Source organism: Anabrus simplex, chromosome 13 (assembly GCF_040414725.1).
Source record: "Anabrus simplex isolate iqAnaSimp1 chromosome 13, ASM4041472v1, whole genome shotgun sequence".
In the NCBI taxonomy this organism is placed as follows: Eukaryota; Metazoa; Arthropoda; class Insecta; order Orthoptera; family Tettigoniidae; genus Anabrus; species Anabrus simplex.
Window position 1 is genome coordinate 65,751,568 of NC_090277.1, and position 26,787 is coordinate 65,778,354.

Below are 26,787 nucleotides of genomic sequence, written 5' to 3' on the forward strand. Positions count from 1 at the left end.
ATTATTATTATTATTATTATTATTATTATTATTATTATTATTATTATTATTATTATTATTAATCAATTATTTTAACAAAAACATTTCCAGTGAGTGTAGTGCATTCCTCTCCCGTTGGTCTTGACTGTAGCATAGACAAGCATGCAGTTCACACCAACACGCTAGATGTCACCACCGTCGCTGTTCGCACTCCACTCAATGCTGTTGAGATAGAGCTGTCCGGTATTGCTGTATTAAAGTATTTGTCAGTACTCCCCACTTGGACTTTGGCTGGCGGTAGGAATGGGATCCTTCTCCCTCTCCTGTGTACTATTGCAATGAATAATTTCCTTCTAGATTTGACTGCAAGAAGGCTAGGGAGCATGCAATGTTTTTCAAAACTCCTTTACCCGATTGTGTTTGGCAGTAGGCAAGGGTGCCCGCCACTATAAACAAATTCACCCATCTAAAATGTGACTGACGTTATGCATAGTGGCCTGCTATTATAATGGAAACTCACAAACTCGGTGTGACTGGCATTAGGAAAAAGAGCCTGTGATTATAACTGTTACGGGGATACCGTGTTGGACAGAGGTGCAAGAATGTGGGGCCATGAATGCGTCTGTCTAAGACAGAGTTATATTTCTTTCCTCGGTTATCTTTTGGTTTTTCTAACTTTATAATTCAGGTACAAAAGTTCATAAGATAGGGTAACAATCCAATAACAATTAAACAAGCCTTGATCTTGAAGCTCAATTCTCCAATGAGCGCTGCGGCTCCTTTCAAAAAACAGTCAACGAGACGAACCTATTTCACAAGGAGACAGAGTATTCAAAATATACCGTACAATGTTTCAAAAGCACCAATTGCTCCACGAAATGATCTAGGAGGCTACTCTCCAAACACCAGCCTTCCAAATGCACCATTTAACCATTACAAAGAAGCAGCGTCTTTGCTCAATTAAAACTTTACACTTGGAAACCTAATTCCAGAAAGTTCCAGGCCTATCAAACGCACAACCTACATTTTACAAATGTCTTAGACATTCTTAACTTGAAGGAAAATTTTACAGGGGAATCAATACCCATTCTACGGGGCCTTTGTGGAAAACAACAGGTTAAAGTTGCAGGCCCTAAAATCAAAATGATATGTAGGTGGACACTTGCACTCCTTGATATATGCAATTAAAATATTAAAACACTATTTGGGCTTCTGGCCCAAAGTTACAGAGGCTAAGCCTATACTACCGTGGTGACTAGATGGAGAGAATATTTAAATTACAAGGATTTCACACTGGAAAAGCTAACACAGTCATAGCCACCTCAAAATCAAGTTGATAGGGAACGCGAGAGGGTATCATACTCTCTATTCCCTGATTTCGTCTAAGTTCTATTGACTAGTTTGAAAGTTACATTTTAGAAAATTAAAGTTACATTAGTAAAGATTGGAAACCTTCTGCTCGAGCAACCTTTGAAAGACTATCTCTTAGTTAGGACTGCCATGAACTTGAGCTTATGGACTACTGGGCGATGGACAAGGCTCCCCGCCTCCTTAATAACCCAATCAAAATTGGGGTTGTGACGGGCCTTGGCCCACAGTTTTCAGGATCTTTCCTCTCGGGTATAAAAGCTGGCACATTTTTCGACCAGGTGGCCTTACTCATCGCTCCAGTCAAGTGTGTGTGTTTACTAAATAGACACAAGACACATCTAATTGGCTGAAAAATAAATATACAAAATTTTCTATTGGCCAGCATTCTGGGTTGGCGGGAAGAGATAGAAATGTTGCAAACTTTAACACATCAAAAACCAAGAATAACCAATGCAGTTTAGTAAACCTTACAAAAAAATTATATCTTAATAGTCCCTCTTCACACCCGAGGGCATAACATACGTTTCTCTGGTAGAGGCATCTGTAGAGAAAAGTCCAAACTTCTTGTATTAGTAATTGCAACTTTGAGATGGCAGGTAGCGTTCTTCCGGCAGAATAATAATAACAGCAGAACTCAATTTTCAGTTGCAGTAGGGAAGGTGCCTGTCATTATAATAAAAATTCCTCAGCTGTTATCTGTCGGGGAGTAGAAATGGGGCCTGCCATAGCAACGAAAACTCCCCAAATCGATTGTGACGTGCAGTAGACAATGGGGCCTGCCATTATAATGAACATTCCCAACTCGATTGTAACTGGCGGTAGGCAACTGGACCTGCCGTTGTCATCACAACTCCTCAACTCGCACTTTACATTGGAAACAACGTATGTGGACCTCTCGGATAACGCTAAGAGACATGGAATTAAAAAAGTCTTATTCACTGCATGTACAGTGTGGAACACCGTAGTGAAGCACGGGTATATTTGCTAGTAAATAAATACATTAATTAATTAAAATAAAATTTAAGAAAATAAACCAAATTAAACTGCAGCAATGTTGGGAATTGGCCTATCAATCGACCACTGCTCAGCCCTAAGGTGGTGGTGATTATTGTTTAAAGAGGAAGAACAAGTAAGCAACCATCCTGTATTAACACTAACCAGAGAAAAAAACGGATAGGATCCGACATTTTGAAAATGAAGGTATCGGCCACAGAAAGACAAGGGCCACGGACGGCTTGAATATGAAAGACTCCCTAGGCCCAAAATGCTCTAATACCGTCGGAGTCGGAAAAGAACAAGAGTTGACCAAGTGAGGTCGGATAGGATAGAGGAAAGTGAGGAGGCTGGCACAAGTAAGTGGAAACAGAGTCAGGGCCCCGTGGTCACCAATCTACGCTCCAATGTTCAGAGCCCTTGGGCCCCTTTTATGGCAGGCATGTGATGTCGTGGGTGGCCGGGGTCTGCACAGCGTGCGGCTGGCAATAATCTTACGCCCTTGTAACTACTTTTTCGGTGCTCGCAGACGTCAATGTGTCCCACAGTAGTTCTTTAAGTAGCATTTTGATAGTACAACGTAGCTGTTGGGTACAGTCCTGAGTTTGTCAACTTGTTGCCAACGTACTGCGTATGCCACTTATTTCTTTGGAGAAGTAGAATGAGCTGAATTCATGTGTGGGTGTATGCTGTATCTCTGACTGTATACGACCTCGTAGTTAGGTAGTGGCATAATGAACTGTATGGTACACTGTCGCAATCAGAATTCTTAAATACTAGAGATGTTTGGCTCCGTGTGCAACCTAACACTTAGACCATTTTCATCGTAGGATCTCTATCAAGCAACGAATACTAGCTAACTATTTGTTGAATACCACACAGGTTTAGTGTGAAAATAAAAACTAATTTCTGTATTCATTCCAGCCAGTTGCTTTGAGCAGTTTTATTTCACGTTTGAGGATCTTCTATAAATCCCACGCATCATGAAGGAAACATGAAATCTGTATTTATTGCCTAGGAATGATGAAGGCAAGAAGCATTTTTCCAAACTTTCTACGTGAGGACAATATTTGTGCTGAGACTTCTTGACACATACTTTTATGCAAGTGTTGTACAGCGAGCATAAATGGAAAACTTGTTTATTAGAAGCACATTTATGATATTTAATTAGTCTTTCCTTTGCTGTGTAAAGAAATTGTAATCAAGATAACGCCTGTAGACGGAGAGTTGTGCCACTGGAGTGAAACTAAAAGCTAAGCAGTGATAAACCATGTTGTGTTTCACTAAAGACTGTACTGTATTACATCGAATAAGAACGAGTGTCAAGTATCGTATGTGAGTAGACAGGACGTATCAGAATTATACCGACAAAAGAATCAGGGACGATCTTCGTGTTGTGGTGCGATCGAATTGGCGGAGAAAAGTTTTCTTTTAGAGAAATTGAGATTGTTCTGTTACTTCCGGACGCGCGATACAAATTGACGTAACTGCCATATTTGCTACGCCTGAGAGTCAGGCCCTGTCTGTTTCTGTGCGACGGAGGTGGGAAGGGGAGGGAGGGGAAGTGTGAAGTGGCCAACAGTGGTAACGCTCGTTTGTTTCGCATAGCCACTTCCCAGCCCATGTAGGCACGCTGAAGTTTGTTCTGTACGTGAACCCCGTAGAACGCGGAGATGAACTTGTAACAAGGTCACACCACACAGAGTACAAATGTCACTACTTCACTGTTGTGAACTGGACATCGAAGTGGGTACATATAGAACATGTACTGAAATCAAACCCATTGTTTCCTTCGTCCAACATTTACAATGTTGTGATTCAAGGAATACGCAATGATGCGTAGCAGGGTTGCATCTTTGAACATGTTAAATAATAAGGAACGTTACTGTGACCAACAAACGAGTGCATTCCTTGACTGACAAGTGTGTTCTTTTACTGTCTGTACAGTTAGGCTCGTTAATAAACCAACTGTAGATATGACCTGCAAGAGGCAAGGACCATCTTGTGCATATGCGCACATCTCCTCTTTCTCTTCCACTTCCTGTGCTCTGACATAACAAGTACGGCGAGAATCGCGCCCGAAACTAGCAATTTCACATCATTTTCTCCAAAGGAAACATTTTATGCGCACCATCGTTCTTAACAGATTGTTCTGATACACCCTGTATATCTACATACGCTATTTCAATATTATAGTCTATTTAGTAAGATATTAGCAAGCATCTCACAAAGGACAGAGACAGGAAATATTGGCCAGGATAAAATGATTTATCATAGCGAAAAAATGCCAGACATAACGTGAGAGAATGGAAGTTTTCGTATGTTGGGAAAATGGTAATTCTCAGCATTTGATCGAAGTACACTGACTGACAGAGCAAATGCAACACCAAGAAGGAGTGGTTCGAAAGGGATGAAAGTTGGGGAAAAAACAGAGACGGCACGGACGAATAATTGATGTTTATTTCAAACCGATATGCAGGTTACACAATGCGCACGGCATCGACTCAGTAGGATGTAGGACCACCGCGAGCGGCGATGCACGCAGAAACACGTCGAGGTACAGAGTCAATAAGAGTGCGGATGGTGTCCTGAGGGATGGTTCTCCATTCTCTGTCAACCATTTGCCACAGTTGGTCGTCCGTACGAGGCTGGGGCAGAGTTTGCAAACGGCGTCCAATGAGATCCCACACGTGTTCGATTGGTGAGAGATCCGGAGAGTACGCTGGCCACGGAAGCATCTGTACACCTCGTAGAGCCTGTTGGGAGATGCGAGCAGTGTGTGGGCGGGCATTATCCTGCTGAAACAGAGCATTGGGCAGCCCCTGAAGGTACGGGAGTGTCACCGGCCGCAGCACATGCTGCACGTAGCGGTGGGCATTTAACGTGCCTTGAATACGCACTAGAGGTGACGTGGAATCATACTCAATAGCGCCCCCAACCATGATGCCGCGTTGTCTAGCGGTACGGCGCTCCACAGTTACTGCCGGATTTGACCTTTCTCCACGCCGACGCCACACTCGTCTGCGGTGACTATCACTGACAGAACAGAAGCGTGACTCATCGGAGAACACGACGTTCCGCCATTCCCTCATCCAAGTCGCTCTAGCCCGGCACCATGCCAGGCGTGCACGTCTATGCTGTGGAGTCAATGGTAGTCTTCTGAGCGGACGCCGGGAGTGCAGGCCTCCTTCAACCAATCGACGGGGAATTGTTCTGGTCGATATTGGAACAGCCAGGGTGTCTTGCACATGCTGAAGAATGGCGGTTGACGTGGCGTGCGGGGCTGCCACCGCTTGGCGGCGGATGCGCCGATCCTCGCGTGCTGACGTCACTCGGGCTGCGCCTGGACCCCTCGCACGTGCCACATGTCCCTGCGCCAACCATCTTCGCCACAGGCGCTGCACCGTGGACACATCCCTATGGGTATCGGCTGCGATTTGACGAAGCGACCAACCTGCCCTTCTCAGCCCGATCACCATACCCCTCGTAAAGTCGTCTGTCTGCTGGAAATGCCTCCGTTGACGGCGGCCTGGCATTCTTAGCTATACACGTGTCCTGTGGCACACGACAACACGTTCTACAATGACTGTCGGCTGAGAAATCACGGTACGAAGTGGGCCATTCGCCAACGCCGTGTCCCATTTATCGTTCGCTACGTGCGCAGCACAGCGGCGCATTTCACATCATGAGCATACCTCAGTGACGTCAGTCTACCCTGCAATTGGCATAAAGTTCTGACCACTCCTTCTTGGTGTTGCATTTGCTCTGTCAGTCAGTGTATATTCTGATAAAAACTTTGGAAATTTCTTCAGAGTATACGGCATTTAATTGGTTCCTTTCAACAGGAGATGGAGTGGACTGTGAATTAATAGATACGCGTGTACCTCAATATCTATTTTTATTTATTTTGAATTTAGCAGTGGTGAAGTTAACCACGCAAAGTACAGGATAATGTACTGTGCCCTACTGCACTTTAAAGTTCCGTCCAGGCGAAAGCCGGTCTCGAACCCAGAGTACAGTAGTGAAAGAACTCTCACCGACGTGAGCTGGTGCACATAGTCTTACCTGAACACAGTCCTCTTCATTCAGCCGGGTAAGCGCTCTTCTCAGGGATAACATGGGTATAACGGGGCAACATAAAGATAAAACACTAGGACATGTGCCTACTCAGGTAAGAATTCGCTAAATCAAATAAAATAAAATATCTAACAAAAAACATCGCTGCATTCAAAGTTTAACAAATAGGGATTTATTACACAAAATTGAATTATTTACAAATGAAAGAGCTTTTCAATATGATAGGGTCAAATGACGCTGAGCCGATGACAACCAGTTCACTGCCTTCACGAAACATCTGTGCTGCAACAAGCATGTGACAATAGTGTAAGTAACGAAGTTTAGAAAGATGGATATCTGCTTAACTACTCATAAACAGCGATTCCCATGAAATTTACAACGCGTCGCGCCGTCGAACCCCGGTGCAAACAAAAATCACCACAAAATGTACAATGACCTGACTCGGTCACGAACCCTAGTCCCATGACGAGTAAGGCGTCAAAGATACCTATGCAAACAATATAAAAGGACCCAATCAACATATACCTGTGTGTCAGTATAAAACGGGTCAGTGTTAAAATTTTACGTGAAACAAATAGGACATAAAAAAGATCTCTCCCTGCTTTCAAAACATGAAGGTCGTTTCTTCCCCCCTGGCACACTTGACAAACTGCAGACGACAATAACCAACTCACAAGCCTGTGACGTCAAGCTCAACGACCTCCACCCTCACCACTTCACTCGCGGCAGTCCCCTAATTTATGGGCTCAAATGGGCGGCAGGCTAAATTCTCGCCTTTCAAAAATACACCTCACGTAATCAGCTGCTAAAGCCCTCCTTTAAATATACCTGGGCTATCTGCCCTTGTCTCAATATCTCCAGCAGTATCGCAAATCTTACTTATGCCTCTCATGGGCTAAATCCTTGGTGCTACAAAACACTAATCATTAAGCGATAGTCACATGGCCATGCTAGGCATCTCCAAATATATTCAATAAACTCTCAATTGTTGGGCTCTCTCATATCAACTGCAAATCTTACTTCTGCCTCTCATGGGCTCAAATCTCTTAAATATTCGGACTCGCTCGCTCTATCAGTGAATCTGGGTGAATTACTGGTCACGTCTTGGTCACAACTATACACATCTACGTCTGCAGAAACAAATGCCTAAATGCGATCTAATAAAAGTACCTATCTGTTAGACTAACCTCCTATGACCAAAGGAGTTCGATCAGACCCTTATAAACACACGTACGTTAAAATAACACAATCAAAATGAAATATGAACACGCTAACAAGGACTCTACAAATAACATCTACCTTAATGTACGGGGTTCGAGTTTGAGGCCTAGCTCTAAATTACAAGGAAAATTTTCCTACCATAACAAATCTGTTGACTGACGGCCCCCATATTCCTATCTAAATTTAAATGACATGCTTGAAACAGAATTGGAAAGCTCTGACCTTATTTATCGGGGACATAGCGGAGCGGCCATCCCTGTGGACCACTGAATCTACCACATCATGATAGACTGCGGCGCTGGCATCAGATACTGTTGACCACTTGGAGACATTCTTGCTTGTGTGGCGTCTTCGTACAGCTCCCTCTGTAGTTGGAAGGTGTCCCCTTCGATGTCGTGCTGATCAGGTGCTCCCAATGTTCCTGGATCGATGCCCGTTGTCGTGTTAGCTTCAGCTCCTGGTTTGTGGCTTCCTTGCAATGATGATGTCAAACACTCGTTCTGACTTGATGCTGGGGTAACTGAAAATAAATTCATATATTACAGACTGTCCAAACTCGATGCCTGTCTCCACTACTATCGTGTCTCACACGTCACAATGACCAAGTCTCGTTCAGAGTTTTAACCTGGTACACAATAGTTTCTTCACTCCTCTCAGTCACGGTTCTTTCCCCCTATCACACGGACAACATATAGTTTCAGAATTCCTAACCTGAGCCAATATTAATTCTAGCCTTTCGTCAGTAATAACTTGACCTCATAGAAATATGAAGCTACTAGTTCATTAGTCTCTTATCTCCCCATAGCCTATTCTCACAGGTAAAATCTTAAATTCAGCTGAATATTCAAGTTGCTTACTTACTTCCTCGCAGATCTAGCTGTACTCTTCGTCTGTGCTGCTCGAAGACAAAGCGTTGTTCTCAGTACCAACACGCAGTATGACGACTCGTTCAAGCGGTCTTCTTGTCCAAGAATGAGCCTGATATGCCAGGCGGCCTTATTTTATAATCCCGGATAGCGTCATCAAGCCGCTTGGTCGCGTGCAATCCGCGCGCGCCCGCGAAATTTTTTCCCGCACTAAGTATATCATGAGCTCTAATTAACGAATGCATTAATGAATGCAGCCCTAATGCATATCAACATAAAGCAGAAATTATACAGGTTGCAATTCTTGTCTCAAATCCAATGCAACTCCTCCGTAACCAAAGATATTAATTTAATTCTTTCTTCCCTCCTCATATACGTTTTGCCGGGATCTGGGAAGCGTCCCCAATCTTCATCAAGAGGCTTGGCTTGGGACATAACTCCTTTTAATGAGTTTCAGGAGATTTCTCATCATGACGCTCGCACATACTTCACACAAGAACGCTTCTTCTGGACTTCTTTATAACATTTACTGTAAGACACTGGCTTCGTGGGTGGCCTTGTGTGATTCCAATATCCAATACTCAAATTAATCCAATTGTCCCAATGAACAGGATGATTCATAGCCCCCCGTGAACGACAAAATAAAATTTTGTCAAGAATTTTATTTTCCTCAATGCCGAGATCCTCTTCTCATTGCAATCATATATGCTGTCACTACTCAAAACTTCGTGGCACGGGACTATCTTCAGCTACAGACATGATAGCCTCCCTATCCTTCCTAACTTGGTAATAGGCATCCAGCAGAGCTAGAAATCTCCGGTGGTTACTCTCGCAGTCTTGACACTCCGTTTCTTCGCGCTGCTCAGATAGCTGTTTCTGGTTCCCTGGAGATATCATATTTACTTCTTCTTCTTCACCATTGGGTCCTTCTGGTTGTTCTTCTTCGTCGTCATGTTCATCTTCTTCCGGAATGACAACCTCCTCTCTGGCAATATCTTCGGTGTCTTCCTCCCCAAATTCTTCTTCCTCTTCTTCGCCTCCTTCTTCTTCTTCTTCTTCTTCCTGATTGTCTAATTGATATTGGCCTGGTTGGAAAAAGGGCTTAAGATTTGATGAGTTAAAGACCTTAGTTACAGTAGCGTCCAAGCTTTGTACCTTGTATAAGTTATTTTCATAACTATGAATTATTCTATACGGTCCAGTGTATAGCTCAGCGAACTTATGGTAGTATCTCTCCGTAGGGTTAGAGACAGTGGGTGTCTTAACTAACACCAACTCGCCCACTTGTAGGGGTCTATGAAATCGCTTGTTCCTGGTTCTTCGCAGCCGCTTCTCAGCCTGTGCTTTTAAGTGTTCCGCGACGTTACTAACACATATCTCTTGAGCTAGTTGAGGATCCCTAGGGCACGGAATTACATTTTCCCAAGGACGTTTAGGCAGCTCATTATTATGAATCCATGCTGGAATCATACCGGTCGATTCGTGTCTGGTTGTGTTAATACACTCTGTGATAATAGGCACTACAGTGTTCCACTTATAATGTTCTCTCGGGCAGTATATCCTACAATACTTGGATATCTCCCTCATGATACGTTCACTCGGGTTAGCTTGCGGATGTCTGATGCTGGATAAGACATGCTTGATCCCTAGTCTTTCTAGTTCACGCTTAAACCCCGCAGCAGTGAATTGGCTCCCATGATCACTTAAGATGCTCTCAGGCTTACCCATAATGGGTATTATCTTTCTTTTGATCTGCGATAGCGTCGAACGAGTATTCGCCTTTTGAATAGGGCATAATGTAACAAATTTACTGAAGACGTCCATACAGACAAGGATGTACTTTAAGCCCCTAGTAGCAGAGGGTAAGGGACCGAAGAAGTCTATTGCATATAATTTACGTGGTCCCGTAGGTATCAGTGGTCGTGGCGGTTGCTTCAGAAGGTACGGATTTGGTTTCACCCTCTGACAGATGTCACAGGTACGCAGGATCTTCTGTACCATCGACCTCATTTTAGGCCACACGAAAGTTTCCTGCAGTACTGCTACCACTTTATCAATTCCTGAATGTCCTGTCGAGTGATGAGCTATCCACACCAACTCAATTTGTAATCGAGGAGGCACAACAATTCTAAATTTCGTATGATTCTCATCCACAAATTTATGTAAAATATTGTTAAAATAGTGATAATTTGCCGCTTTGCGCTCCGCTTCATCGTACTGTGGAGTCCCGGGTTGGAGTTCTTTCCGAAAGTACTGGATCAGCCGTCCGGTCTCTGAGTAATTTTCTTGTTCCTCATGAATATTCCGAAGTCTCTCCAGTATATTCTGATCCTCTTGGTCTAACATAGTTAAGTGTATTGTAAGTTCCTCCGGATTAGGATTTCTACTCAACGCGTCAGCTAGTATGTTCAATTTCCCTGGGCAATGTTCTAGCGTGAGGTCGAACTGCTGGACGTAAAGTGCCCATCTACTGACCCGTGCATTAGCCATGTCCGTCTTAAGAATGAAGGTAAGTGCTTTGTGATCTGTTCTAATCACTACTGGGAATCCGTATACATACTTTCTCCAGAGTGCTAAGGCAGTAACTATGGCTAACATCTCCAACTCGGTGGTCGTGTATTTCAACTCGTGTCCTCGTAATTTTCTACTCATGAAAGCCAAATATGATATTTTATGCTCCCTCTCGGGTGTTTCCTGGTAAAGCACTGCTCCGACTCCTACTGCAGAAGCGTCCGTCTGTATGATGAACTTCCTATCGAAGCTAGGGTACCCCAATTTTACAGAATTTTCTAAAAGGACTTTCGTGTTTACAAAAGCTTTTTCTTGCTCTTCTCCCCATTTCCATCTATTATTGGTCTTCAGCATATCTTGAAGAGGCGCCACTGTATCCGTGTAACCGGGACAATGATTGGAGAAAAAGTTCGTTAGGCCCAAGAACTGCCTAACGTGTTTAATCTTGACCGGCCTAGGAAAATTCTGTATCGCTGCAATTTTCGCTGGGTTCGGCCGAATGCCTTGACCGTCGACAACATGTCCCAGGAACAATACCCTGCGCTGACAGAAGTGTGATTTTTCAAAATTAACCTTGAAATTGCATCGCTCGAGGTCCTGAAAGAGTAAATTCAATTTTTCCATGTGTTCTTCTAGGGTTTTAGTGCAGATTAAAATATCGTCGATATACCGAATCGTAAACTCTTTTACCTCGGGACTGAGGTTCGATTCCAGTGCCCGTATCAAAGCGGCACAACTTGAGGCCAGGCCAAAGGGAAGACGTAGGAAAATATACGTCTGGTTATCAAACAAAAATCTAGTTAGCATATTTGTACTTGGATCCAAGACGATATGGTGAAAGCTTGAGGTCATGTCTACCGTACTGAAAAATTCCATATCTCCGAACTTCTTAAGAATATCCTTAAGGTTTGGGGTCTCTCATACTCGGGGACTAGGCGTTGGTTCAAAGATCGTGCGTCTAGGCACACGCGCACAGTTCCATTTGCCTTGGGCACTGCACATAACGGGTTTAAAAACGGACTCGGGGACTTGGCAATTATCCCGTTCCTCTCCATGTCTTCGATTACCTCCCGGACCTGGGGTAGCATTTTCTCTGGAATCGGATATGGTCTCTGTTTGAAAGGCTCCCAGTTATTTACACATAATTTGTATTGGTAATTCGGGATCTTTCCAGGCCTCGAACCAAAGACCGTCTCATGCCTCATCAATAACTCCTGCAGCCGCCCCTTGTCTTCCGGACTAATCTTTGCTTCTTCAATTTTACTCGGCAACAGTTCCAAAAAATTTTCTTTCTCTCGCTGTTCTTCCAATTGGGATACCATAATTTCGAACTCCGGAATAATTTCTTCGTGACCCTGTAGCCACCTTTCTGAATCAAGTTCTTCCGTCTGCATGTCCATTGTCCAAATACGTTCACCGGGTTGGTAATCCTGGTTCTTGTTTAACTCTATTCGTTCCTGGTTACCATTTAATTTCAACTGGATAGAGTTCGTACCCATGTCAATAACAGCTTCGTATTCTCTTAAGAAATCGGCTCCTAATATAAGATTGTATTCCATTTTAGGAAGCACAATACATGGATGGGACACCAGTAAATCTCCAATCTGGGTGTCAAGTAGTACCTGCTCCTTACAGGACGTTACTTTGTCAGGTATAATACCCTTAATTGTGACCTTTGAAATTGGTATGGACGGGATACGAACTCTGCTTTGAATTTCCGAAACTAAGGCCTGTGATACGACACTGACCGTGGCTCCAGTGTCCGCCAGACAGCGTACGTTTAAATCGTGAATTCTCGTATAAATTACAGGTAATTCTTTCGGTCGGGGCAAGTTACTTTTATTAGGATCCTCTAGTAGATCATCAGGAGTGATAACCCAATTATGAATAGCTATAGTCATCCAACCGGCATCCTCGCGAAATATTCTATCTCCTGGCACTAAATTTCTCGTTTTTTTTATCCTCCCTCTCGATCTCAGCAAAGCTGGGTGCATTTGGGTTGAGACCCTTCTGCCTGGCTCCATTGTGAAATTCTTGGTATGCCAAGCTCGCAGCTCCAGGGGAGTTGGCAGCACTGTGAGTTCGGATTGCTTCCTGCCATGTGTCGCGTGTTGACATATCCCCCGATTCTCTTACTCTCGAGTGGTAGGCGCCTTCTTGTCTCTCACCATTTCTCGGGCGCAGTGAACTCTCCCTAGGCCTGTCATATCTCGCTCGGTTCCCATTCCACCGCTGGCTGTTACTTCTGGGGTTGTAACGTTCACCGTCTCGTCTCCAGTACGGCCGGTCATTCCGCCGCTGTTCGAATGAATTTCTTCGGCGTTCTTGCCCTCTCCATCGGTCCGGTTCCTCCTGCCACGTGCTCCATCTTCGAGGTCGCCAGTTCGTATCTCCTCTGGGTTTAGGATTTTCTTCACCTCGTTCCCTCCGGGTAGGCGTTTGAGTGCCGGAATTTTGACATTCCTTGTGGCTTCTTTCTCCTATCTGCTCTTCTGCCTGTACGTTCACATTATGGACAGTCTCTATGGCCCGTATACGTGGCTGATGCAGTGCAGACGTCTGGTCCCAGAGCCTAAGCATTTCTTCAGCTGCCACCGCCGTCGTAACATTTGCCGCGATAAGAGCCCTCTGTACCTCTACAGGCAGCTGTCTGATAATGGTTGTGACGATTTCCATCTCTTCGGGCTGATGATCTAGCTCTTGCAAACGTAAATATTGGGAAATGAAGAACTCGCTTAGTCTCGTGGGAGTACTATTCGCATATCTTCGTGCGTAGAGCTCCATTCTAAGCGCCAACTGATGCCCCTGATTCCAGAATTTATTCAGGAATGCCCGTTTAAACTCATCATAATTCTTAAATGATTGCCCAAACGCCTTAAACCAGGCTCCAGCAATCCCTCCAAGATACTTTTCTGCCGTGCGTAGTCTGCGCTCAGGTGGTATCTGGCCTTCGTCCATGTAGGTCTCTAACTCTTTAAGGAATGAACGGGGCGTGACCTCTCCATTCCCCTCGAATTTCTTCGGTTTCTCCTCGGGTGCCCCAATCCAATGGTAACCCGGGAAAACACTGTCCTGACTGAATAGGGTTGAATTTCCTATCCTTGGCTTAGCCCTAAATGATTCTCCTAGTATCTCATGTCCCTCTTCCTGACTTTCATTCAGGCTGTCATCTCCATACTGGCGTTCCATCGGGCTATGAGTCCTACTCAGCTTCCGCTTCTTTACTCCGTTGTCTTCCTCAATTTTTAATTGGTCCAACTTATCACGCATATTCTCCATTTCATGTTCTAACCCTAGTATACGTTTCTCAGTTGTCCGTTGTTCCTGCTCACGGCACTTCTTCAAACCCTGGACCTCCGCGCTGATTTCCTTCCTAGTTTGTTGTAAATCCAATTCTAGTCCAGCAATTTTAGCCTTATCTTTCTCGGTCGTCTTTTCATATTTGTCTACCACTTCTTGAGTCCTAGCCTCTAGTTTTTCTTCTATTCTGACTAGTTCTTCTTGAGTATGATCCATACGGACTACGACTGCCACCAGGTTTTCTCTAACTGTTCCTAGTTCGGACTGGGTCTCCTTATCTTTTTCTTCCATACGCTGTTCTATTCCCTAGATACTATTCTTTACTTCCCGAATTTGCTTCTCTACCGTTCTGTGCGATTCTTCAACCTGTTGACTCAACTTCTCGGTCGTGGTAACACAGCACAGCCGTACATTCTCTATTTTGGTATCTAATTCTGCTATGGTTTCCCTAGTCGCTTCATTTTCAGAGGCCAATTGCTCCAAACGAATGCTAGTGTGTTCCTTTAGCTCAGTGATTTGGGTCGCTACTCGTGTTTCAGTGAGTCCTAATTGTTCGGTCAAGTGTACCTTAAGTTCCTTTACTTGTTCCGAATTCCTAATTTCCTGTTCTTTAAATTGTGCACTGACTTGGTCGTTCAAACGCTCACCAAGCGCCACAAACTGTACCTCGCTCTTGGCACACTGTTCCGTGAACAGCTCACTATTCCTATCCGTTTGTCCTTTAATAGCTCCTACATCCTCTCTAAGCGTAGTCTGTTGTCCTTTAATAATTCCTATCTCCTCTTTAAGTTCCTCTTTAAGCGCCACTAACTGTGCCTCACTTTTGGCACCCTGTTCTTTTATCTGCTCGCTGAGTTGCCTCAGCACCTCTCCTATGTCTACCGACATTCAACTCACTTGTCATAAGGTCCGGCGGAAAAACCGCTCCGTATGTCCTCGATTAAATTTCAAATACTATAAATTTCCTACACTTTCTAATTTATCAAAATGTTCCTACTGCTAAACTCTCGAACTTTCAAAGCCTAAATTGGCTACCTCAATCTAATATCATGTCATTCAAACATAGGGTAACCGTCAGTACAACACTATGATACAAAATATATATACAACACAAACACAAAATTCTCCAACAGAATGTCATAAAAACAGCAAAACTACAACATGCAAAAATCCAAGCTATCCGATTATACACCTGTAAAACACAACACCTTGCAGGTCAAATCCCCGCACGAATATCATCCATCACTCCAAGGAAACCACAAAATCAGCACATCCTCGCTAACCACCATCAACAGCAATATCCATATACTAATGGTAAGACCAAAGACATAACATCACAAAATACCTCTCTGAACTGGCAGTCATTCAACCTCCCAAGTTTAACAACATACTCCAAATATATCATCAAGCTAACAGTACAGATCACAGACCAAACTTGGTATACCTGCACAACACATAATTGAATGCAGCTGTCATAACAAATGCCTGAAATCCAGCCTTGCACGACCTTTATTTACCGAAATATCAGGTCCTGCTTTTATAGACACACATTATGACCTATAGCCCTATTCTATGGGGAAAATCAGTAAAATACCACTTGGTTGTGTGAGCTCGTTTACACAAATATCAAGCATCACCTGACGGCATAATAAAACAAGCTGTATGACCCTCCTTACTGCAATATCGGGTCCTCAGTTAGCCACACCAAGTTCACAATGTAGACAAAGGTGCAATGGTCCCTTTTACTGAAATACCGGGCCATTCGTTACTTAGGTGATAAAAATACTATGTCGCTATGGTTAGCCCTTTACTGAAATTCGACCAACACATTGCTCGGCGACAAAATACTATGGCGCTATGTCACAATGACAAAATGGGCCCCTTTTTACAAAGTTATCGAGCCCCCTCGTTGCTTGGCCATAAATACTATGTCGCTATATTTACACTATCTGGGTAGCCCTCATTTACAGAAATCTCGAGCCCCACGATGGCCTGCGCCATTTATACTATGTGCCCTACTGCACTTTAAAGTTCCGTCCAGACGAAAGCCGGTCTCGAACCCAGAGTACAGTAGTGAAAGAACTCTCACCGACGTGAGCTGGTGCACATAGTCTTACCTGAACACAGTCCTCTTCATTCAGCCGGGTAAGCGCTCTTCTCAGGGATAACATGGGTATAACGGGGCAATATAAAGATAAAACACTAGGACATGTGCCTACTCAGGTAAGAATTCGCTAAATCAAATAAAATAAAATATCTAACAAAAAATATCGCTGCATTCAAAGTTTAACTAATAGGGATTTATTACACAAAATTGAATTATTTACAAATGAAAGAGCTTTTCAATATGATAGGGTCAAATGACGCTGAGCCGATGACAACCAGTTCACTGCCTTCACGAAACATCTGTGCTGCAACAAGCATGTGACAATAGTGTAAGTAACGAAGTTTAGAAAGATGGATATCTGCTTAACTACTCATAAACAGTGATTCCCATGAAATTTACAACGCGTCGCGCCGTCGAACCCCGGTGCAAACAAAAATCACCACAAAATGTACAATGACCTGACTCGGTCACGAACCCTAGTCCCATGACGAGTAAGGCGTCAAAGATACCTATGCAAACAATATAAAAGGACCCAATCAACATATACCTGTGTGTCAGTATAAAACGGGTCAGTGTTAAAATTTTACGTGAAACAAATAGGACATAAAAAAGATCTCTCCCTGCTTTCAAAACATGAAGGTCGTTTCTTCCGCCCTGGCACACTTGACAAACTGCAGACGACAATAACCAACTCACAAGCCTGTGACGTCAAGCTCAACGACCTCCACCCTCACCACTTCACTCGCGGCAGTCCCCTAATTTATGGGCTCAAATGGGCGGCAGGCTAAATTCTCGCCTTTCAAAAATACACCTCACGTAATCAGCTGCTAAAGCCCTCCTTTAAATATACCTGGGCTATCTGCCCTTGTCTCAATATCTCCAGCAGTATCGCAAATCTTACTTATGCCTCTCATGGGCTAAATCCTTGGTGCTACAAAACACTAATCATTAAGCGATAGTCACATGGCCATACTAGGCATCTCCAAATATATTCAATAAACTCTCAATTGTTGGGCTCTCTCATATCAACTGCAAATCTTACTTCTGCCTCTCATGGGCTCAAATCTCTTAAATATTCGGACTCGCTCGCTCTATCAGTGAATCTGGGTGAATTACTGGTCACGTCTTGGTCACAACTATACACATCTACGTCTGCAGAAACAAATGCCTAAATGCGATCTAATAAAAGTACCTATCTGTTAGACTAACCTCCTATGACCAAAGGAGTTCGATCAGACCCTTATAAACACACGTACGTTAAAATAACACAATCAAAATGAAATATGAACACGCTAACAAGGACTCTACAAATAACATCTACCTTAATGTACGGGGTTCGAGTTTGAGGCCTAGCTCTAAATTACAAGGAAAATTTTCCTACCATAACAAATCTGTTGACTGACGGCCCCCATATTCCTATCTAAATTTAAATGACATGCTTGAAACAGAATTGGAAAGCTCTGACCTTATTTATCGGGGACATAGCGGAGCGGCCATCCCTGTGGACCACTGAATCTACCACATCATGATAGACTGCGGCGCTGGCATCAGATACTGTTGACCACTTGGAGACATTCTTGCTTGTGTGGCGTCTTCGTACAGCTCCCTCTGTAGTTGGAAGGTGTCCCCTTCGATGTCGTGCTGATCAGGTGCTCCCAATGTTCCTGGATCGATGCCCGTTGTCGTGTTGGCTTCAGCTCCTGGTTGTGGCTTCCTTGCAATGATGATGTCAAACACTCGTTCTGACTTGATGCTGGGGTAACTGAAAATAAATTCATATATTACAGACTGTCCAAACTCGATGCCTGTCTCCACTACTATCGTGTCTCACACGTCACAATGACCAAGTCTCGTTCAGAGTTTTAACCTGGTACACAATAGTTTCTTCACTCCTCTCAGTCACTGTTCTTTCCCCCTATCACACGGACAACATATAGTTTCAGAATTCCTAACCTGAGCCAATATTAATTCTGGCCTTTCGTCAGTAATAACTTGACCTCATAGAAATATGAAGCTACTAGTTCATTAGTCTCTTATCTCCCCATAGCCTATTCTCACAGGTAAAATCTTAAATTCAGCTGAATATTCAAGTTGCTTACTTACTTCCTCGCAGATCTAGCTGTACTCTTCGTCTGTGCTGCTCGAAGACAAAGCGTTGTTCTCAGTACCAACACGCAGTATGACGACTCGTTCAAGCGGTCTTCTTGTCCAAGAATGAGCCTGATATGCCAGGCGGCCTTATTTTATAATCCCGGATAGCGTCATCAAGCCGCTTGGTCGCGTGCAATCCGCGCGCGCCCGCGAAATTTTTTCCCGCACTAAGTATATCATGAGCTCTAATTAACGAATGCATTAATGAATGCAGCCCTAATGCATATCAACATAAAGCAGAAATTATACAGGTTGCAATTCTTGTCTCAAATCCAATGCAACTCCTCCGTAACCAAAGATATTAATTTAATTCTTTCTTCCCTCCTCATATACGTTTTGCCGGGATCTGGGAAGCGTCCCCAATCTTCATCAAGAGGCTTGGCTTGGGACATAACTCCTTTTAATGAGTTTCTGGAGATTTCTCATCATGACGCTCGCACACACTTCACACAAGAACGCTTCTTCTGGACTTCTTTATAACATTTACTGTAAGACACTGGCTTCGTGGGTGGCCTTGTATGATTCCAATATCCAATACTCAAATTAATCCAATTGTCCCAATGAACAGGATGGTTCAGTACATGTAGAAGAAAGATACTATTGTATTATAAAACGAAAGATAACTAACCTAAATAACAGATTTGGAGAACTTACCCTACACCTCAGAATCCAAGACGACCCACACTTTTTCCTTCAAAAATGAACTCAGTCTTAAAAAGTGCTTTGTAAAATCTTATGAACGTCTTTCTTGTACAGTACACATTATTACACTATCTTTGTCTCCACACCAACGCCGAACATTGGCTGTAGTTTCGCCTATGCACTATTTTCTTGAGGATACACAATTATTCATTATTTATGCGGTTTTCATAACCTTTAACTTAAAACTGGCATCATAATATCAAAGAAAATCCGTAAACAGTTTCCCGGCAATACGTGTTCCACGCGCCTCTACAATACCACGATCCATCAGGAAAATATTCCTGCCGTCTCTAAAACTGTTACTTTTACTCAGCGTCAGGTACAATCGCTTGCCGGGTTCGGCCGACTTCAACGGCTAACGATTTATAGGCCTAATACAGACAAGGACGTTGAATGAAAACGAACGAAATTATTGTGCCGTCGTACGGACATTCCGCCCTTGCGTCTTACGAGCACATTTCTTGTACAGTACGAAATTTATTATCTATTTTTTATCTTCACGCTAAGCGGAGTATTGGCTTTAGGTAGGCTTTCTGCGGCTTCAAAATTTCTCTTCATTTGCACGTGTTTAATAACCATTAACTTTAAATTGGCATCATAATATCGACCAGAACCCGCTGAAAATCTGCGGCAATGCCTGTTCCATGTATCTTTACAGTACAGTACAGTGAAGTTGCACAGATGCACTGCGCCCGGCTCCGCGGCTAGCGATGTATAATAAAGGGGCCTACGAGTGCTGTGTGCGCACGCAAAGGCAGCAGCGTGGTTACACTTGTAGCTGCCGCGGCTAGCAATGTATAATAAAGGGGCCTACGAGTCCTGTGTGCGCACGCAAAGGCAGCAGCGTGGTTACACTTGTAGCTGCCGCGGCTAGCGATGTATAATAAAGGGGCCTACGAATGCTGTGTGCGCACGCAAAGGCAGCAGCGTGGTTACACTTGTAGCTGCCGCGGCTAGCGATGTATAATAAAGGGGCCTACGAGTGCTGTGTGCGCACGCAAAGGCAGCAGCGTGGTTACACTTGTAGCTGCTGCGGCTAGCGATGTGTAATAAAGGGGCCTACGAGTGCTGTGTGCGCACGCAAAGGCAGCAGCATGGTTACACTTGTAGCTGCCAGTGGTGTTCATTACTTTTAAATCGCGGATACAAGACGATCGTTGATTTTTCGCCTGTGATTCTGAGAAAATCTTCGTCTTGGATTCCGAGAAATACAGCATTATGAAGATAGAAAGCAAAGCTCAACAAATAAATTAACGGAAATCTGGAGCAAAACAGTAAAAAAACGTAAAATTCAAAACGAATGAGGAGTAAAACACAAAGTGAAAAATATAAGCCAATACGTAAACAGAACACAACACACAATAAAGTAACTGAAAAATACAGGGTGACCCAAAAGTCCGTTAATATTTGACGAGAAAACACTTCACGGAGTGTTGAAGGTACGGAGGTAATAACTGGCACGCATGATTGGCATGGCATGATGTTTATTGACACTTCACGGAGTGTTGGAGGTACATTATATAAGCTATCACAATTCATCCAGAAATTTCTAAAACATAACTATAATTTTCTGTCAAATATGTCTGTGAAAAATACCACTGAGTTAGTAAAAATGTAGATGACTTTGAAATGCAGTGCAGCCTTTCCACTCGATGCATTCTTTCGACATCACAAATATGTATCCGACCATCAATACTAAGACACTTTTTCCAATAATCCAAAACAATCTAAATAAATACAGCAACCTCAGTAAACTTGAGATCCAAGATTTCATGGAAATTTTGAAACTAGTAGTTAAGAATAATTTCTTCAGTTTCAATAATTATATATACCAGCAGGATGGCTTAGCTATGGGATCACCGGCTTCAGGGATATTAGCTGAGATATATTGACTATTTAGACCATACAGCAATTAACAACAATAGTGACTTCGCGAACATAAAATTTTAGGCCAGGTTTGTAGATGACACACACGTTATCCTTGACGAAGTAATTACTGATGCAGACACCACTCTTAACAATTTAAACGATACTGGTCCGCATATAAAGTTCACTCTGGAATCTCAGTCAAACAGAAGCATACATTTTCTGGATCTCACGTTAAACAGACTTCCTTCAACTATAGAATACAAAATTTACAGTAAACCGACACATACAATCCGCTTCATAGCCAAATATAACGGTTATGAAAATGCATTTATAGAGCGCATTATCAACAAACGAAAATATCGCCTAAATTCAACTCTAGCTAGTGAGAAAACTAAAACCTGATTATTATTTAACCTTCACGTTCAACGAAGATATTTACAGTGTTACAAGTATTCTGAAGAAACACAACACCAAAATCGCATATCGAAAAAACAATAGAAATATGGATATCAGTAGTATAATGCAGGGATTCTGGCGCCTCCGCCGCATCCTCCGCCTCCTCCTCCTCCTCCGCCGCCGCCGCCGCCGCCCGCGGGAAATTTGAATTTTGGCGGGAGATTTGAATTTGTAAACAAAGCCACGTGCTTTTTGACAGCTGTCATCGACAACAACGCATCGCTAACCTCAGTACTGCCATCTTGACGGGCCTAAACCTCACTAGTGCCAACTTAACCTAACTAGCATGAGGTAAACAAAGCCACGTGTTTTTTGACAGCCACGTGCTTTTTGACAGACAACAACGCATCGCTAACCTCAGTACTGCCATCTTGACGGGCCTAAACCTCAGTAGTGCCAACTTAACCTAACTAGCGTGAGGTAAACAAATCCACGTGTTTTTTGACAGCTACGTGCTTTTTGACAGATTTGTAAACAAAGCCACGTGCTTTTTGACAGACAACAACGCATCGCTAACCTCAGTACTGCCATCTTGACGGGTCTAAACCTTAGTGGTACCAACTTAACCTCACTAGCATGAGGTAAACAAAGCCACGTGCTTTTTGACAGCCACGTGCTTTTCGACAGATTTGTAAACAAAGCTACGTGCATTTTGACAGACAACAACGCATCGCTAACCTCAGTACTGCCATCTTGACGGACCTAAACCTTAGTGGTACCAACTTAACCTAACTAGCGCGAGGTAAACAAAGCCACGTGCTTTTTGACAGCTACGTGCTTTTTTGACAGCTGTCATCCGCCATCTTTGAGCACTATGCTGCCCTCTATATCGCAGTAGCTGTAAAATTCATCACCTGTCATCGACAGTGCTGCCATCTTGACGGGCCTAAACCTTAGTGGTACCAACTTAACCTAACTAGCATGAGGTAAACAAAGCCACGTGCAGCTGTCATTCGCCATCTTTGAGCACAGTGCTACCCTCTTTAGCTACTTACTTTTGACAGCTGTCATCCGCCATCTTTGAGCACAGTGCTACCCTCTTTAGCTACTTACCTTTGACAGCTGTCATCCGCCATCTTTAATCCAGAGAGAACAGTGCTGCAATCTATGTGGTGGCGGTAAATTCCACATGCTTTACAAACCTATATGCTTTTCTGACAGCTGTCATCCGCCATCTTTAATCCAGAGAGAACAGTGCTACCCGGTGGCGGCAAATTCCACGTGCTCTTGTTTGGAAACAAAGCCATGTGCTTTTTTGACAGCTGTCATCCGCCATCTTTAATCACCGTGCTGCCCTCTATGTGGTGACAGCAAATTCCACGTGCTCTTGTTTGGAAACAAAGCCATGTGCTTTTTTGACAGCTGTCATCCGCCATCTTTAACCAACAGAGCACTATGCTGCTGGCAATTTCGTCAGCTGTCATCCGCCATCTTTAATCCAGAGAGAACAGTGCTGCACTCTATGTGGTAGCGGTAAATTCTATGCGCTTTACAAACCTATATGCTTTTCTGACAGCTGTCATCCGCCATCTTTAATCACCGTGCTGCCCGGTGACGGCAAAATCCACGTGCTCTTGTTTGGAAACAAAGCTATGTGCAGCTGTCATCCGCCATCTTTAATCACCGTGCTGCCCTCTATGTGGTGGCGGTTAATTCTATGTGCTTTACAAACCTATATGCTTTTCCGACAGCTGTCATCCGCCATCTTTAAGCTGTAAATCCCCGATTCTCGTGTTAGAAGTTGTAAAACAGATTCTTAATCCGAGTTCTTTGACGTCAGGAAGGGCAACCGGTCGAAATAATAGTGTATGACGTGAGAGGCTAGATACTGCCAGTTTTGCATCAGGAAGGGCGACTAGTCTTAAAACAAATTCTTGTGATTTAAAAATCTTAGTCAGGAAGGGCATCCGGCCGTAAAACAATAGTTCGTGATTTAAAATCTAAGAAGTGCATCTAGCTGTAAATCCCCGATTCCCCGTGTTAGACGTTGTAAAACAGATTTTTAATCCGAGTTGTCAGGAAGGGCAACCGGTCGTAAAACTATAGTGTATGAGGTTAGATACTGGTAGTTTTGCATCAGGAAGGACAACTCAACAAATTCATGCGATTTAAACACATTTTTATTCCCAAGAGAATCGTACCCGAGACTACCGGGTGAGAGGCATGCATACTGTAGGCTATAGATTTGTTCTACAGTCCTCGAAGTATCGGCACAGTCATTCTGAGCGAGTTGTGTGGAATGCGTGTGTTAGCTGAAATTGTACACGTATCTTCCGGCTCGACCTTGAACGAGGACACTACATGCTGATAAGCGGCTTGTAACTCGCGAAGGTCTTCTTAGCTGAGTACCATTCAAGCTCTTAAAACACAGTACCAATTAAGGTTGTAAAATATTCTGAAATAGTCCTCCTCTGTGGTGTAGTAGTTAGCTGCTACCCTCGGAGGTCCGAGTTCGATTCCTGGCTCTGCTACGGAATGTGTAGCATTTAGCCTATGTAAGTTCCTAACGTAAAATATCATGATTGTACGGAGAGGTTAAAACACACACAGTGCCTACTCCTATCGAAAGAGCCTGCACGGTACCGGCATGTAGGCTTCTCCTGGTGAAGGAGCTTGCACATGGTTTAACGCCTCCTATCAACAGCCCTTACTTAATGCTGGCTTTCTTGCACACCCCGCCTTACACCATAGTTTTACGACCGGCTGCCCTTCCTGACTAGGATTTTAAATCGCAGTATACGTGATAAATTTGTTGTAGCGGGTTTTATAACTAGATATCCCGGTACCGACACATAGCCTACTCCCGCTGAAGAAGCCTGCACAAGGCTTATTGCCTCCATCCGACAAATGAATCACCGTCAAGTCTTGTACTCAAAAAATCATTTTCGAAGGGGTCTGCACAAGGTTTAACGTCCTCACACCATAGTTTTATACGACCGGTTGCCCCTCCTGACTAGGATTTTAAATCGATATCCCGACATAGCCTACTCCTACCGAAGAAGCCAGCTTAACGCCTCCATCCAACAAATGAATCACACTGAAAACACTCTTCAATCATTCTCGCTACTTCGGATGATAGCGGGTTCGAACTGGAAGCCGTAAATGCTAGGCGAGGGACCTGCGTGATCGTCATTGCATGATCTAGCCGGATGCCCTTCCCGACGGCATAAGTTACCAGGATTTGAATCGCGTACCCCGACTAGAAGAAGCCTGCACATAGCTTAACGCCTCCATCCGACAAATGAATCACCCTCAACATTCTTCAATCATTCTCGCTACTTCGGTAGATAGCGGGTTCGAACTGGAAGCCGTAAATGTTAGGCGAGGGACCTGCGCGATTGTCATTGTATGATCTAGCCGGATGCCCTTCCCGACGGTATAAGTTGCCAGGATTTGAATCGCGTACCCCGACTAGAAGAAGCCTGCACATAGCTTAACGCCTCCATCCGACGAATGAATCACCCTCAAACACTCTTCAATCATTCTCGCTACTTCAGGAATAGCGGGTTCGAACTAGAAGCCGTAAATGCTAGGCGAGGGGCCTGCGCGATCGTCATTACATGATCTAGCTTTAGCTCAATACCTGCAGGTAAGGAATACCGCGGATGTACCCTCGAGAAGTCGAGGATCACACGCTAACTTTCTAAGGCTCGAACTCTTAAATTCTGACACCTCGGCGTCAACAGGAGGTTCGATTCCGGCTTAAATACGTCAGCCTGCGGGACTACAGGAGTGCTCTTGTTGCATTCGTTCCGACTGTACTGCAGTTGTCAGCGATTTTTTCACATCCGCTTGGTAACAAGCAGCATATTTACTCACCGCAGTCTGCGTGAAGTGCTCACAGTTCTCTGTATGCGTTTATCACGTACACATCTCCCGTCTAAGTACTGTCTGCTGTGAATATTATTCTTCAGCCTTTATCTTAAGGTAAGCTAGAACTGTTAGTTACTGTCTGCAAAGCAACTTCTACGCTAGGTAATAGACATCTACATTCATATATGTTTGTTCTTTTCTTTTTAGGTACCGTTCGAGTTACAGGCTTGAAAGTACGCATTTCATTCATCCGAGTAACAGTCTGCAGCACATGCATTTCTTGGTTTCTTCTAAAACATCATAACTTTAGTCTATTGATAAATAGTTGTTCTCTTTAATCCTCACGCTATAGACGGGGTATAATTTCAAACAGGCACACATGGATATGTCTGACCTCAACGGGTTGATACTTGGTTTCTTCCGAACATCGTAACTTTAAGCTAATCATAAATAGTTGTTCTCTTTAATCCTCGTGCTATAGACGTGGTATAATTTCAAACACGCGCACACATAGCTATGTCTGCCCTCAACAGGCTGAAACTTGGTTTCTTCTAAAACATCGTAACTTTAGAGTATTGATAAACAGTTGTTCTCTTTAATCCTCACGCTATAGACGAGGTATAATTTCAAACACATGCACATAGCTATGTCTGCCCTCAACGGGCTGAAACTTGGTTTCTTCCGAACATCATAACTTTAGAGTATTGATAAATAGTTGTTCTCTTCAACCCGCATACTGTAGACGTGGTATAATTTCAAACACGCGCACATAGCTATGTCTGCCCTCAACAGGCTGAAAATTGGTTTCTTCTAAAACATTGTAACTTTAATCTATTGATAAATAGTTGTTCTTGCATACTATAGACGAGGTATAGCTGTGTCTGACCTCAACGGGTTGAAAGCTGGTTTCTTCCGAACATCGTAACTTTAGTCTATTGATAAATAGTTGTTCTCTTCAATCATCATGCTATAGACGTGGTATAATTTCAAAGACGTACACAAAGCTATGTCTGACCTCAACGGGTTGATACTTGGTTTCTTCTAAAACATCATAACTTTAGTCTATTGATAAATAGTAGTCCTCTTTAATCCTCGTGCTATAGACGTGGTATAATTTCAAACACGCGCACACATAGCTATGTCTGCACTCAACAGGCTGAAACTTGGTTTCTTCCGTAACTTTAGAGTATTGATAAATAGTTGTTCTCTTTAATCCTCACGCTATAGACGTGGTATAATTTCAAACACGTGTACATAGCTATGTCTACCCTCAACGGGCTGAAACTTGGTTTCTTCCGAACATCGTAACTTTAGTCTATTGATAAATAGTTGTTCTTGCATACTATAGACGAGGTATAGCTATGTCTGCCC